Source organism: Salmo trutta, chromosome 5 (genome assembly GCF_901001165.1).
Source record: "Salmo trutta chromosome 5, fSalTru1.1, whole genome shotgun sequence".
NCBI classification, from domain to species: Eukaryota; Metazoa; Chordata; class Actinopteri; order Salmoniformes; family Salmonidae; genus Salmo; species Salmo trutta.
In genome coordinates this window covers 39,170,264-39,185,739 of record NC_042961.1, presented here as the reverse complement: position 1 = coordinate 39,185,739, position 15,476 = coordinate 39,170,264, and positions in this window count along the sequence as shown.

Below are 15,476 nucleotides of genomic sequence, written 5' to 3'. Positions count from 1 at the left end.
GTGGTCTGCATGGACTCTCAAGGCAACTGTAAGTTATGGGTCCGGTAATGAGTTAGCTTTGCAGTCGAATACAAGTTAAGCGGAGATGTGCAGTTTTGTGTCAGGAAAGGAGTGCTTTAGGGGACTTTAGGGGCCTCTCTCTTTCTCTTACTAAGGACCTTTTTAATTAAACTTCTTGAAATGAACTGCGGGCCTAGTGCATTCTCTCTCCCACTTTTATCTCTCTCTCGCTCTCTCTCTGTCTCTCAGGGGACAGCGTTAATTTATCAACGACTTATCTTTAATCCCACCATAATGAAGCCCCCTTGCACTATCTTTTCATTGTAGATTAAAACCACCGATGGGGTCATTATAGCCAGAAAAAACATAAATTAACCTGCTCTTTCTGTGGAGACAATGCTAAAGCGCTGGCATTAGCTACAGTAGCAGGTCAGCGGATACTACTAGCTTATAATCTACTGTAAACATTGATTAACCTATCTATAGGGCGGCAGATGCTAATTTACAGGCTGAAAACCCATTAACCTACGCTTTCTATGGAGACTATGCTAAGGCGCTAGCTTTAGCTACAGTAGCTGGTCAGCAGATGCTAGCGTATAGCCTTCTGTATGTACATTGACTTCTAAAAAAAATGTAAAATAATGTGGCCTGTTGTTTTGAATCTGTATAGTTTATTGACCTGTGTGTGCTGCGTTGTGTAACAGCAGCAGGATATAAATGACCACCAAGCCTAAAGACCCAGGAGTGAGTGTGAATGTGCTGTACTGAATATACAGTATGCATGAGTCATTTCTCCTGTGCTAACACACTAAATAGGCGTTTCTCCTAGGGGTGGTTTTGTCTAATTGCGGAAAAGCGCTTACGTTGTGGCGTGGAAGTGAGGAGCAATTTAATTCAACTTTTATTTGGTCACAGCTTTATTGTGACTGGTGGTGTTAAATGCCAGCAGAGACAGAATTGGACCACATTAGGGTGAATAATTGTGTGTGTGTGTCTTTAGGGGGGTTGAAGATGAGTAATAAGTTGAATGTTGAGGGCAATGGGGAAGGATGGTGTCATCATGGCCCTAGGGGAAAGTCTGAGACGGCTCATTTTGGGTGGGGCACTGATGAATAGTTCCTCTTTCTTCCTCTTTCTTATCTACATGAATTTCTTCTCTCTCTCTGTCTCTCTCATAAGGCTTTGTTTCAGGAAGTTTACTGGCAGACTGTGACCCAGGATGTTGTATTTAGACATAGTTTTAATTGTATTTTTTTTTAATTTAACCTTTATTTAACTAGGCAAGTCAGTTAAGAACAAATTATTATTTTACAATGACTGCCTACCCCGGCCTAACCCTCACCTAACCCTGACGATGCCGGGCCAACTGTGTGCCGCCCTATGGGACTCCCGATCACGGCCGGTTGTGATACAGCCCAGGATCGAACCAGGATCTGTAGTGACGCCTCTAGCACTGAGATGCAGTGCCTTAGACCGCTGCGCCACTTGGGAGGGACCACACACACACACACACACACACACGCACACGCACGCGCACGCGCACGCGCACACACACACACACACAAGTATCCACTTGAGATTATATTGTGGATCTGCATTATCTATCATCCAGGAGGTGTGTGTGTGTGTGTTAGTGGTTATGTTTACTGTATATGGGTGTTTCTAACAGTAGGTGTGTATTCTCATTGAGGGCTGTGAAGGCTCAGGTTGGCCTAATGATGCCCACAGGACTCCCGTAGCACACAGGGTGGAATGTACCACTCCCTACACCCCCCGAAAGACCTTTCCGCCGTCCGCCACCGTCTCCGTTGACAACGCTCCCGGCCTTGTTACTAAGGGATGGGTTACCAGGGCGATGAAGCGTCAGTTAGCACCACTCCATGCTAGACAGGGGTTAAGCCAACCGTGTGTGTGCTTCCTTTATGACACAACACCATAGGGTAGGGCCAGCTTGGAGGCTGCAGTGTCTCTTTTTGTCCGCTTGTTGTTTGCTGTTGACCTCATATTCAGAGTCAATGAGCTGGAATTCCCATTACTAGGCGAAGCACTTCCATAGAATGTGATAAAATATACGTTTAGAGGACAATGGCGCATCATAAAAAAATGGGAGATAGCATCTTTATAGTATTTACAGTGATTTCTCAATTTCAACATATCAGTGTGAGATTTTTTATTCTCACCTTATTTTTTTTATATAGAATTTAGGCTGTGTAAAAGGACATTAACTGTGGTATACAGTGCATTTGGAAATACTTTTTCTACATTTTCTTACATTACAGCCTTATTCTAAAATGGATTACATTGTTTTTTCCCCTCATCAATCTACACATAATACCCCATAATGACAAAGCAAAAACAGGTTTTAGAATTTTTTGCAAATGTATTAAAAATAAAAAACACATTTACATAAGTATTCAGATCGTTTACTCAGTACTTTGTTGAAGCACCTTCAGCAGCAATTACAACCTCGAGTCTTCTTGGGTATGACACTACAAGCTTGGCACACCTGTGTTTCTCCCATTCTTCTTTGCAGATCCTCTCAAGCTCTGTCAGGTTGGATGGGGAGCATCGCTGCACAGCTATTTTCAGGTCTCTCCAGAGATGTTCGATCGGGTTCAAGACCGGCTCTGGCTGGGCCACTCAAGGACATTCAGACTTGTCCCAAAGCCACTCCTGCGTTGTCTTGGCTGTGTGCTTAGGGTCATTGTCCTGATGGAAGGTGAACCTTCGCCCTAGTCTGATGTCCTGAGCGCCCTGGAGCAGATTTTCATCAAGGATCTCTCTGTACTTTGCTCCGTTCATCTTTCCATCGATCCTGACTAGTCCCTGCCTCTGAAAAACATCCCCACAGCATGATGCTGCCACCACCATGCTTCACCGTAGGGATGGTGCCAGGTTTCCTCTAGACATGACGCTTGGCATACAGGCCAAATAGTTCAATCTTGCTTTCATCAGACCAGAGAATCTTGTTTCTCATGGTCTGAGAGTCCTTTAGGTGCCTTTTGGCAAACTGCAAGTGTTATGTCTTTTATTGAAGAGTGGCTTCCGTCTGGCCACTGTACCATAAATGCCTGATTGGTGGTGTGCTGCAGAGATGGTTGTCCTTCTGGAAGGTTCTCCCATCTCCACAGAGGAACTCTGGAGCTCTGTCACCGTGACCATTGGGTTCTTGGTCACTTCCATAATAGCTCAGTTTGGCCGGGCAGCCAGCTCTAGGAAGAATCTTGGAGGTTCCAAAACCTCTTCCATTTAAGAATGATGGAGGCCACTATATTCTTTGGGACCTTCAATGCTGCAGACATCTTTTGGTTTCCTTCCCCAGATCTGTAACCTGACACAATCCTGTGTCGTGACGTTGTATTAGTTAATGTGACGACTGTTGCTCATCGAATGATTAACGGTTTATAATTACGTGATTAAATGAATTAAGCAATGAATCAAGCAATTATTAACTCATTAACCTGGGGCACCATGGGAACATTGTTTTGATTGAGTTTCTATTTCCCAAATTAACTCAAAGGATATCAGAATATCGATTACAACAGTCGCTAAATTAATCAATTTCCTCTACAGTCTCATAATCTGAACGTCGTATAATCCGGGAATCTGCACGGACCCGGGCTTTACCACTGAATTTACCACACCAATCTTAGTTGATTATTTATTTACTAGCAAGCTAAAATGATGATAAAAATACACATACACAAAACACAGTCTAGCTATTGATTAGGACTTAGTATAACGGGCCAACACACTATGGCGCTTGTTACCCAAAATGGGGATTTTAAAGAGAGAGAAATAAAGGAAGTACACGAGAGAAATATACATTTGGGTTCATTTGTCAGCCATGCTTATTTAACTAGCCTTGCCCCGAACTGCCGCTCTTATGGGTCAGAATATAATGATGTAATTACGTGTTGGAGGTCTCAGGTGGGAAGCTCCGCGTGGGTCGTTTAGGCTTCTAAATGACGCACTTCTCCGGCGCAACTCTCTGGTTGTCCTCACGATGTCAGTGTCCTTCTTGGCTAAATGGTCTGATCCCTCACCCTTGATCTGAAAGGGGTCTTCTGAGGACAGACAGCTCTGTAGCTCAGAGCTCACAGCTTCGGCCCGAACGGGGTCGATACCACGATTCAATGGAGAGTGGAGGCTGGGTGGTTCGGCTTGAATTCACCCGCTTAGACACAGCTACTCGTCCGTAGCTCGTGTAGAAAAATATTTCTTTGTCTTCAACCTTGTGTTTCGTTTTGGGGTTCGTCGACTTTGTTAGACCTTAGCTGCAGCTTGGGGTCAATAGTCTCCTATGTTAATTCTTCACTCTCCTGTCTTATACCCTCGGGTCAGAAGTGGGTGTAACCGCCTTTAGGGCAATTCCCTGGGCGGACCAAGTAAAGGGGCAAGCCATTTTAATATTCCACTTTTAGACACTAACTTCACATTTCATCTTTACCAAAACATTCTGTTTGATTTGGATATTTTCCACTCAACGTACAATGTATAAACATCAGGCACATACGGGGAAAACAATTAAAGGTACAATGTTTTCATAATAACGTCATCTCTTAACCTTTAAAAACAAATACAAAAGTTACATACATTTTAATATTCCACTTTTCGTCATAACCACCATTGTGGCTGACGGAAACCATTGTTCCAAAGTCCCTTTATTGCATGTTTAACGTTCTGAGGCCAGTTCTCCATTGTTAGGACAAAGGAATTTCTCTGTGGCCTTAAGGTTTATTATGGGCATGAGGTGTCATAAAACCCCCACATCTTCAGACCCCTAGATCTCTCCTCCTCTGTTGGGGGTTTGGGAGATAATCTGTAGGGTGGTGGTCTCCTGTACCCTGACCTGATCAGGACAGTCATGACAGTCCCCCTCTGGTAGGTTCAACTTGGAATGATTCTGCATGTTGCAACCCACCATAAGAATGACCATCGGATGTCCTGGTCTGTGGATCATCAGAGCAGCCCCCCCCCCCCTTTTGGTGGTTCACCCTGGTAGGCTTTCCGCAAGCTGTGGATCACCACCAGAATGGACCTAGGAGGTCTGGCAGTGGCTCTGTGTTCGAGACCTGCTCCCTGCTGTTTCATTACATTGGTGTCAGAAGTGATCGGACCTTGCATCCACTACAGTGCGTGTGCTTGGCCGGTGAGCGCTTTCCTATGAGACGTAGAGTTGCAAGCTAGCGCGAGGACGCGCTCTTTGAAAGGAGGGAGTAGTGTAATGATCCTGGGTTTATAAGCGCGGATTTCGACACTGCCGCACGAGCATGCTTTTGCGGAACAGTCGAGACCTGCTCCCTGCCTGTTTCATTACAATATATTTTGATTTGTTTAACATTTTTTGTTTAACTCTCGGTTTTCATTTTTAAATACATTTGCTATCATTTCTTAACCTGTTTTTGCTTTGTCATTATGGGGTATTGTGTGAAGATTGATAAGGGGAAAAAAACAATTTAATCAGTTTTAGAATAAGGCTGTAAGGTAGTAAAATGTGGAAAACGTCAAGGGGTCTGAATACTTTCCGAATGCACTGTATATCTACAATCACTTGTTCAATCCATGGTTATTGCAGACTCATCTCTCTCTCTCTCGGGTACAAACCCAGTGTGGTTGGCAAGTTTCTTAAATTGGTCAATTGTTGCCTTAAGGCATCAGAAGCATACATATCTAACCCCTGGTGACACCAATTACATTTAAATCACACCTCTGTCATTTGTTTCCTATCATGGTTCAGAGGATAGCAATACATTAAAACCTCACCCCACCTATACACACACACACACACACACACACACACACACACACGGATGCATACACACACACACACACACACACACACCTCCCCCACCTCTACTTAATATCCCGCCTCCTAGAGGTTCAAAGGTGACAGTCTGGGATAGATTGTGTCTGGGGATTTAACTGCAACCAGGGCGGGACTGGCCTACCTCCCATAACAATACACATACCAGAGAATGGAGACGGCTCGACACCACTGTATACACACTACCAATGTAATTACATAGGAAATGCTCGGCATCTATAATTACACGCTTTGAATTTATTGTTATTAATAATGTGTTTTACACCATGGCATTATTGAATACTCGTTTCTGATTGGCTTGAAGGGCATTCTAGAGCGTGTATTATTTCCCTATAATGTCTAATTCAATGGCGTTGAAGTTCATTCTTACATGTTCTATGTTTGAGCTGCTTTTAAAAGCAAACGTCGAATTGAAAACATTACTTGCATTGTTGAATTCGATTTTCATGATAGCAGTCTAGATTGTCTATGTGGTTAGCTAAGCTAGCAAGTCTGTTTGTTTGGTTACCAAGGCAACTATTGTAGCTCTCTAATGAACTTTCTAGCTACTTAATTGGATGTTGAACACATTTCTACCGGCAAATTAACTTAGACTCGGACCTAACAACACCCGTGCCAATATATCCTCCAAACACCGGCTTCTCGGGCATTATCACTTAAGTATATGGTGTGATACAGTGGTGTTCTTATAGTAGGGAATGAATGGGTCGTTGCACAGTCACTATGGGGGCGCTATCTTGAGCGCCCGTTTAAATTGTGCATAAGATAAGATGCAATTTTCTTTCTCAAATGGCACAGATCATTTGTGGGGTGGTTTCTCTATAAAAGTTGCTGGTTACAAACCAAAACACGGATTAGACAGTCAAACGTTCACTTAAATAGCAGCCAACCGTTGTCGCTGTTGCTATCCTATGGCGGGTTGGGATTCGTTGACGTTAGCTAACAGAAACAGTGGTCGACTCCCTTTTCCGTGATGGCAGCCTCCCGAAATCAACATCCCCAATTCCAAAATATAGATAGAAGCCTTCTACAAATTCTCAGCTAATCAATCATGTATAGATTCTACCAAGTTTCCATGTGGCCTTTGTATAATGTACGTTTAAACAGCGCACTCAACCCAAATGTTTTGCCCCCGTTCTATTGATTTCAACGAGCAATGATATGAGCGATTAACAAAAAAGGGTTGTGTTACATTTAAAGTGTACTTCAGTCAAAATGCAACACTTCAAAATATAGCTGGCTGTCTTCTACAAGTTGTCCTCTACCAGTGATATACGAACTATTCCCAGATTCCGTGTGGTTTTTGAGCTGTCCTAGTTTTAACAGGACCTGCAGCCTGATTTTCCCCCCTCTCGCTCAATTGATTTCAACCTGATATCGATATGAGTGATTGACAGAACAGTGTCGCGTTTCCCTTTCTGTTTGGCGACACCCGTATCAAAATACAACACTCTGAAATGGAGCTGACTGTCCTCTGCAGGTTTTCCTCTAACTAGTGAGGTTAAAAAATATATACCTCCCATTTCCATGTGGCTTTTTATTTGTGTTAGTTTCAACAGGGCGTACAACCAGATTTCCTCGCTAATCAATATGAGTGATTTATTGCCACAGCTTGAGCAGTTTATAAAGAACTTGTTTAAAAAAAAAATACAATTACATGATTACTATTGTTGCACATGTATGTGTAGATAGTACATGTTATGTTTAGGTTTTTAATATGTCACAAACTGTTTCTGCATATTGGTTATTGAGGACATACCAGAAATCACCCAATCGGGTCTGCCCTGCCTATGCATAGCAACACAGAGAGAGAGGGTTAGGGTGTGGTTCTGGCTGTGGTGCCTCTTTGTCTGCACAGTGCACTCCTCTACAATGACAGGGATGCTCTGAGGAACACCACCTGTGTGCCTGTCTGTATCTCTGTTTTTCTGACCGTATCTCTTTATTAATTACTTTGCATCTCTTAGTTTTTTTGCATCTCTTTGTTTTTCTGTCTGTCTGCTTGTATCTTCAGTCTATCTCCCTGTCTGTCTTTCAGTGTGCTACTGTGGCGGCCTTGTATGTTGTGCGGTGGCAATGAATTGTCACAATACCACTCCCCTCCCCTATTGAAGAATATAGACTAGGTCTTGTAGGAGCAGCGGTAGGCTATAGGCTAGGGAGTGTATGGAAGGTAAAGGGCTGGACCACTCTGTGTGTGTCAGGGCAGCCAGATGGTGCACAGGCCTAATCCATTCACACACACTTCCCGCCTCTCCCCTCTACATTAGTTTGACCAACTCACCAAGTAAATCCACTTTTCCTCTGACACACAAATAAACCATCTAGCTAATAAATAAGTAATATTGTGACATTGAAAGAGAATGTAAACTAACGGTACTTTTTTAACATTTTATTCTCACAAAAACTGATACCAAGAGTCCGAAGTGAGTTGTGTTTTTAAAAACCGTCGAACGATGAAGAGATTTTGCTGATAGACTGACCCTCGTCTGGGAGGCTTTTGGACAGAAGGAGGGATGGAGGGAGGAGGTAGGGAGGGGGAGGATGTGGGCTAAAAGCAAATCCGGTGGCTTTCCTTGAAGGAGTGTGTGTGTCACTGTGTTCTGGTGCAGATGAAAAAAAGATCAAATACTTTTGTGCTGATCAGTGAGACAGGGATCAGGCTGATTTCAACAAAATTAGGACTTAATGAAATACTTCATGAAATATTTAGGATGAAGAAAATGGGAAGGGGATTTGGGGGGGTAGAGGTTTAGGCTAAGATATTTACTACTATCAGTCTGTTGTGTCAATGTGGTGCTGTCTAGAAGTCAAAGTATCCTGTATTCATTTTGAAGAGCTTTAGTTAGACCACCTTGCCCGTACATAGTACAGATTGCAGATTTACACATTACAGGTCATAGTGATCCTATTCAATTACAGTAAGTAATTACTACAAAAGGATTCAAATTCTTAATTCTGTGGTACAGGCATTCTAGTTCTTAGAGCTGTTTTTCCTTAAATTAGCCCTAATCTTCCTCTCTGAACTAAATGACTCTTTTAACTACCCCGCCTAGTTCATGGGGTTAGAGTTCAGATCACAGTCAGGGTCACCACCAAGGTGCCGATCAATGCTACCTGTCAATCAATGTCTATATGGAGAGTTTGTGTGTGTGTGTTTTCGTGTGGTTTCCGTGCCAGTAAAGACTATAGCAGAAACCTAGAGGCAGATGCTGGGTCTTTCTAATTACTGTAAGGCTAGACGACTAGATTACTGATATGTAAATAGTGGATACTCTCTCTGCTAGACAGGATTTGGGGATTACAAACCGAGGCGAGATTTAAACCCAGAATCCTTCTTACTGCTGCTAGGTAAAGGCAGAGGCCTAGAACTGACGTATCAAACACACACCAGTCTTGTGTGGCCATCCTTCTAAATCGAATTTCGTTTCCGAGGCTAAATACACACATAGCGTATAATACTTACATTACATTTTAACAGACACTCTGATCCAGAGCAACTTACAGTAAGTGCGTACATCTTCGCGCTGGTCTCCTGTGGGAATTAAAACCCACAACCCTGCAAGTGCCATGCTTTACCCACTGAGCCACACGGGACTACACATTACTTTAAAGTTGAAGTGTGTGTGTTAGCGATTGATTTAGCGTTCATGTATTTGAGTATGTACAGTTGAAGTCGGAAGTTTACACACACCTTAGCCAAATGCATTTAAACTCAGTTTTTCACAATGCCTGACATTTATTACAAGTAAAAATTCCCTGTCTTAGGTCAGTTAGGATCACCACTTTATTTTAAGAATGTGAAATGCCGGAATAATAGTAGAGAGAATGATTTATTTCATTTCTTTCATCACATTCCCAGTGGGTCAGAAGTTTACATACACTCAATTAGTATTTGGTAGCATTGCCTTTAAATTGTTTAACTTGGGTCAAATGTTTTGGGTAGCCTTCCACAAGCTTCCCACAATAAGTTGGGTGAATTTTGGCCCATTCCTCCTGACAGAGCTGGTGTAACTGAGTCAGGTTGGTTGGCCTCCTTGCTCGCACATGCTTTTTCATTTCTGCCCGCAAATGTTCTATGGGATTGAGGTCAGGGCTTTGTGATGGCCACCCCAATACCTTGACTTTGTTGTCCGTAAGCCATTTTGCCACAACTTTGGAAGTATGCTTGGGGTCATTGTCCATTTGGAAAACCCATTTGCGACCAAGCTTTAACTTTCTGACTGATGTCTTGAGAGGTTGCTTCAATATATCCACATATTTTTCTTCCATCATGATGCCATCTATTTTGTGAAGTAGTCTGGCTTTTTTATGGCGGTTTTGGAGCAGGGGCTTCTTCCTTGCTGAGTGGCCTTTCAGGTTATGTCGATATAGGACTCGTGCACTTTTCACACCAAAGTACGTTCATCTCTAGGAGACAGAATGTGTCTCCTTCCTGAGCGGTATGATGGCTGCGTGGTCCCATGGTGTTTATACTTGCGTACTATTGTTTGTACAGATGAACGTGGTACCTTCAGGCATTTGGAAATTGCTCCCAAGGATGAACCAGACTTGTGGAGGTCTACAATTTATTTTCTGAGGTCTTGGCTGATTTCTTTTGATTTTCCCATGATGTCAAGCAAAGAGGCACTGAGTTTGAAGGTAGGCCTTGAAATACATCCACAGGTACACCTCCAATTGACTCAAATGATGTCAATTAGCCTTTCAGAAGCTTCTAAAGCCATGACATAATTTCTGGAATTTTCCAAGCTGTTTATAGGCATAGTCAACATATGTAAACTTCTTAATTATAAGTGAAATAATCTGTCTGTAAACAATTGTTGGAAAAATGACTTGTAGATGTCCTAACTGACTTTCCAAAACTATAATTTGTTAACAAGAAATTTGTGGAGTGGTTGAAAAACGAGTTTTAATGACTCCAACCTAAGTCAAATCAAATCAAATCAAATGTTATTTGTCACATACACATGGTTAGCAGATGTTAATGTGAGTGTAGCGAAATGCTTGTGCTTCTAGTTCCGACCATGCAGTAATATCTAACAAGTAATCTAACCTAACAATTTCACAACAACTACCTTATACACAGAAGTGTAAAGGAATGAATAAGAATATGTACATAAACATATATGAATGAGCGATGGCCGAACGGCATAGGCAAGATGCAGTAGATGGTATATAGAGTACAGTATATACATATGAGATGAGTAATGTAGGGTATGTAAACATTATATAAGGTGGCATTGTTTAAAGTGACTAGTGATACATTTATTACATCAAGATGGCAGTGTATGTAAACTTCCGACTTCAACTGTATGTGTCGACATATGGAGCGTCTTGTCAGCCCCCAGGAAATGGCCTTTTTATGGCCCGTGTGCACCCAAGCCCAGTCTTCAGAATAGACCATGAGACATCGTCCTTCACACATCACACGGTGCTACTCTGAGAGGGTAATTTCCTGTTTCCTCATATCAAACACACAGATGCACACACACACACACACACACACACACACACACACACACACACACACACACACACACACACACACACACACACACACACACACACACACACACACACACACACCACATCTTTACTCCCTTCCATCCTTCTTCCTGCATAATCACTAGCAACCAGGTTACATGCAACATCACATCTGTGAAATATATGATTACGTGACCATTACTGACAGCCAGGTTACTCTCTTTAACATGGTAATAACATGGTAATCCTAGGCTCTGCTCTCAAGTGCCCCCTGCGGCAAGGAGCTCCTCATCAGCACAAGTGCCTGGGCTGCAAATCCCTAGAAATGGACATTTAAATGCAATCCTGTAGAATGAACCCGTATGTACTCTATACGTACATCGTAAGTGTTTTATATACATATCCGGAGGACATGAGATGAGAGTGGTGCTTCGCCAATCCCCATGCAATTACCCAGGAACAGCTGACTACGTACATCTATTTTTGGATGAACTCAATGTAATTATGTAATGGCCACCAGGGGGCACCATGGTATAGCAGCAGTAACTGTAAGAGGCTACTACATGGGAGAAGCTGTGTGAGGGGAAAAAAAAAACACAATCATAATTGAACCTCAAAGGGCTACTGCTGGAAACGGTGAAACGTGTAGTGTTGTGTGGGTTGTAAGGCAATGCACAGCAGGTGACGTCAATGAGTATGTGATCCTTGTTTCAAATAATGGGATTCCAAACAGCAAGGGACGGGTGAGAGTGGTACTCCACTGCCGTCTGTGTCTGTTTCAAGAGGGTCAAATGTGGGTGTACTCCATTCTATTGTACTACAATGTGAAATTGCCAGTGAACTTTCCCCCATTGTTCTCTTCTTTGCCAGCATTGCTTTCAGCACCATGGACAAGGCTTAACATTAAAATACACACACGATTTGACATTTAAGTCTCGTACAAGTCATGTATAAGTCAGTAGGGATACAATACAAAGTGCTCTCCGTGGTGCTGAAATGAAGCCGGGAACATTCACTGTCAGAAAGGAGGGTCTAAACCGTCATACTTCATAACAAAACACTAGATGAATGATACTAAATTGTACCTTATGTACAATTTAGTAATGCTTTGATTCATGTTATGCTGCAGTAGATACCTACATGCCACGATCGCTACAGAGGATGAGCTAGTTGGAATGCAGTGTTACCCAGAAGGATTCTCTCTGTGAGAAAGAATATTGCGCTCACTGTTCTGTTCCTAAGAGAGGAGAGGAGGCTGATTTATCACATGGACTGTATACAATGACACTGAATAGGGTTGAGGAGGGGGGTGGGTCCATTCCTCTCTCTTCCTCTCTGCCTTTCTCTTCCTTATCAATCTCTTTTCCCATCCTGTCTTTCTTCTGTTCCTTTATCTTCCTCTCCATCACTCCATCCTTCCCTCTCATTTGATGTCCTCTCTGGTTTCACCCTCAACCTCTGTTACACGATTTCTCTCTCTCTCTCTCTCTTTCTCTCTCTCCCCTCTCTCTTTCATTCCAGTCTCTCTCTTTCCCCCCCTCTCGCTCTCTCCCCCTCTCTTTCGCCTCTCTCTCTTTCTCTCTCTCGCTCACTCATTGTCTCTCTCCCCTCTCTCTCTCTCTCTCTCTCTTTCTCCCCTCTCTCTCTCGCTCATTCCAGTCTCTCTCTCCCCCTCTCTTTCCGCTCTCTCCCCCTCTCTTTCCCCTCTCTCTCTCTCTCTCTCGCTCATTTTCTCTCTCTGTCCTGGTGCAACACTATGTCCACTGACTCTTTGCCAGCACCGCGGGTAACCTGAACCAACCGTGATCTCTCTCTCTCTCTCTTTCTCTCTCTCCTCTCTCTCTCTCTCTCTCTCTCTCTCTCTCTCTCTTTCTCTCTCCTCTCTCTCTCTCTCTCTCTCTCTCTCTCTCTCTCCTCTCTCTCTCTCTCTCTCTCCCTCTCTCTCAGTAAGCTGTGTTGGGTGTGAGAGTGATGTAGGAGTGGATTCCAGTGTAGTGGCACTAGCTACTAGGTCCAGCTGGGGCTGCCTGGCTGGTACAGACACAATATGGCCACAGCGGCTGCTTCTTCACAACCAACACACACTTATGACACTCGCTTTACTCCAGGCATGTAGAGATCATCCAAACATATTTAAGCCTACATATGTGGGAAAACAACATGTAAATGCAGTCATATATGTGCATATTAAATTAACTACACGTGAGATAATGTCACATTCAGTTCTTAAACCCACACATGCCATTGCATGTTGGTATTTTCATGTTTGGCTGGGGATTGTTATTTAATTGTGTTGCTATTTCCTATTTCTTACTTTTTAACTCTGCATTGTTGGGAAAGGGCTTGTAAGTAAACATTTCACTGTAAGGTTTACACCAGTTGTATTCGGCGCATGTGACAAATAAAATTTGATTTGATTCATGGCTCCAGGCAAAGAAATGTGTGTGTGTGTGTGACAGTAAGGGGGAAATCTGACGTGTGTGTGTGTGTGTATGTGTGAGTGAGTGTGTGAGCTCGAGCTGTGAAATCTGCAGCAGCAGCTCACAGTCATCAAGGCGGACTTTACCATTTCCCACTAATGTAGGGGGGAAGTAAGGGATTGGATGGAGATTTCCTCTATCTCCTCTGTGTCCCCCTCTTGATTCGGCTCACATGGTTCCTTCCTCCTTCCACCCAGTTATGCTCTCAACCACCGTAGCCCCCTTCCCCAACCCTTTCTCTCCATCCCCTTCCTCTCTCTCTCTATCTGCAATATCAATGAGTGAAGTCTTGTTGTTGGGATGACTGACTGACAGATCCCAAACCTGAAGCTTCCCACAGCAGCTGACAGCTCCGCAATTACAGTGGGAGGGGAGAATCTCTCTCTCGCTCTCTCTCTCTCTGCCCACACATCCACACTCCAAACGTCAGATGCGGTGTTCAAGGGAGTGGGGCGCTGCATGCAGGGCTAGACCAATTCATATGTGGTGGTGACGGCTGGAGGCATAGAGGACTAGTGGCTACACCTCTCTCTCTCTCTCTGTTTCTCTCTTATTTCCGTCCTCCTCCTCTGCTTTCCTGCAGAGTCGTGGTGGCGGACGACTCAGCTTGAGCGTCTGCCTGCCCTCTGGCGGAAAGTCGCCCGCTTGGAATCTACTGAATCAAATTATTTTCAGCCCTTCGCCGGCGTTCATATCTTTGGGACTCTGGGGGGGAATTTTTAAAAGGTGATTTGGTGTCGGTTTTTCTGGAAGTAGGAGGTAGCGGGCTGACATGGCACATGCTGCAGCCCACATTAAGAAGGCCAGGGTGGAGCTGGTGGAGCAGCAGGGTCCTGACCTGAAGGCTCTGGAGAAAGCCCGCCAGAGGAGGATTCGCTCCCGGGAACGGGCAGAGCGCAAACGCAAGGTACGAAGGATAGACAGTACGATACCCATCATGCTTCGCCTTCATCTGCCCATCCTCATATCAACACCTCCTGATCATTACCTGTCGCGTCTTCGCGTACCTGCTCATCCTGCCATCATCATCAACGTCATCCAGGTATGAGGACGAATACCTATCTTCCACTATTCCACCCAACTTCCATATCCGAAACCAAGCTATGACCAAGTCCACCCAGGTGTGAGGAGCCATCCTTCGGTGATCTCTCTACTATGTGTCTTTTTAGATCCACCACCGTCTAGACCATCACCTCCACTGCTTACCTGGTCATCTCACCCACCGTGACCACGATCAAGGAATGAGGAATACCCATTCTTCGGCTGCCATCTCTCTCGTTCTCTCTCTGCCACGACCCTGGCTACTAGCCTGGTCTCTTGTCCAACCAATAGCATCACGAACCATCAACATTTGCCACTTGAATCCACCCTAACCATCACTGCCTTACCATCCCCACTCCAATAACACATTTGAGTCTTCTGACGTCACCAGTTTTTGTCACCATTCATCATTCTCTGTCATCATCATGTCACCTTCTCATCATCCATCAATCACTCCCCTGTCACAATGTCCCCCATGCTCCAACCTGACTCCAGGGGTGTCACCTTCCCCACATCCATGCCCGGAAAGGTGTCCATCTCTGCCCATGGACAGGCATCCTCCCTGGGCATCCTCCTTTGGCACCAGTCCCTATCTCAGTGTGCCTGTGCTGTAGTCTCCTGGTGCAGTGTCAGTGAGTGCGCAG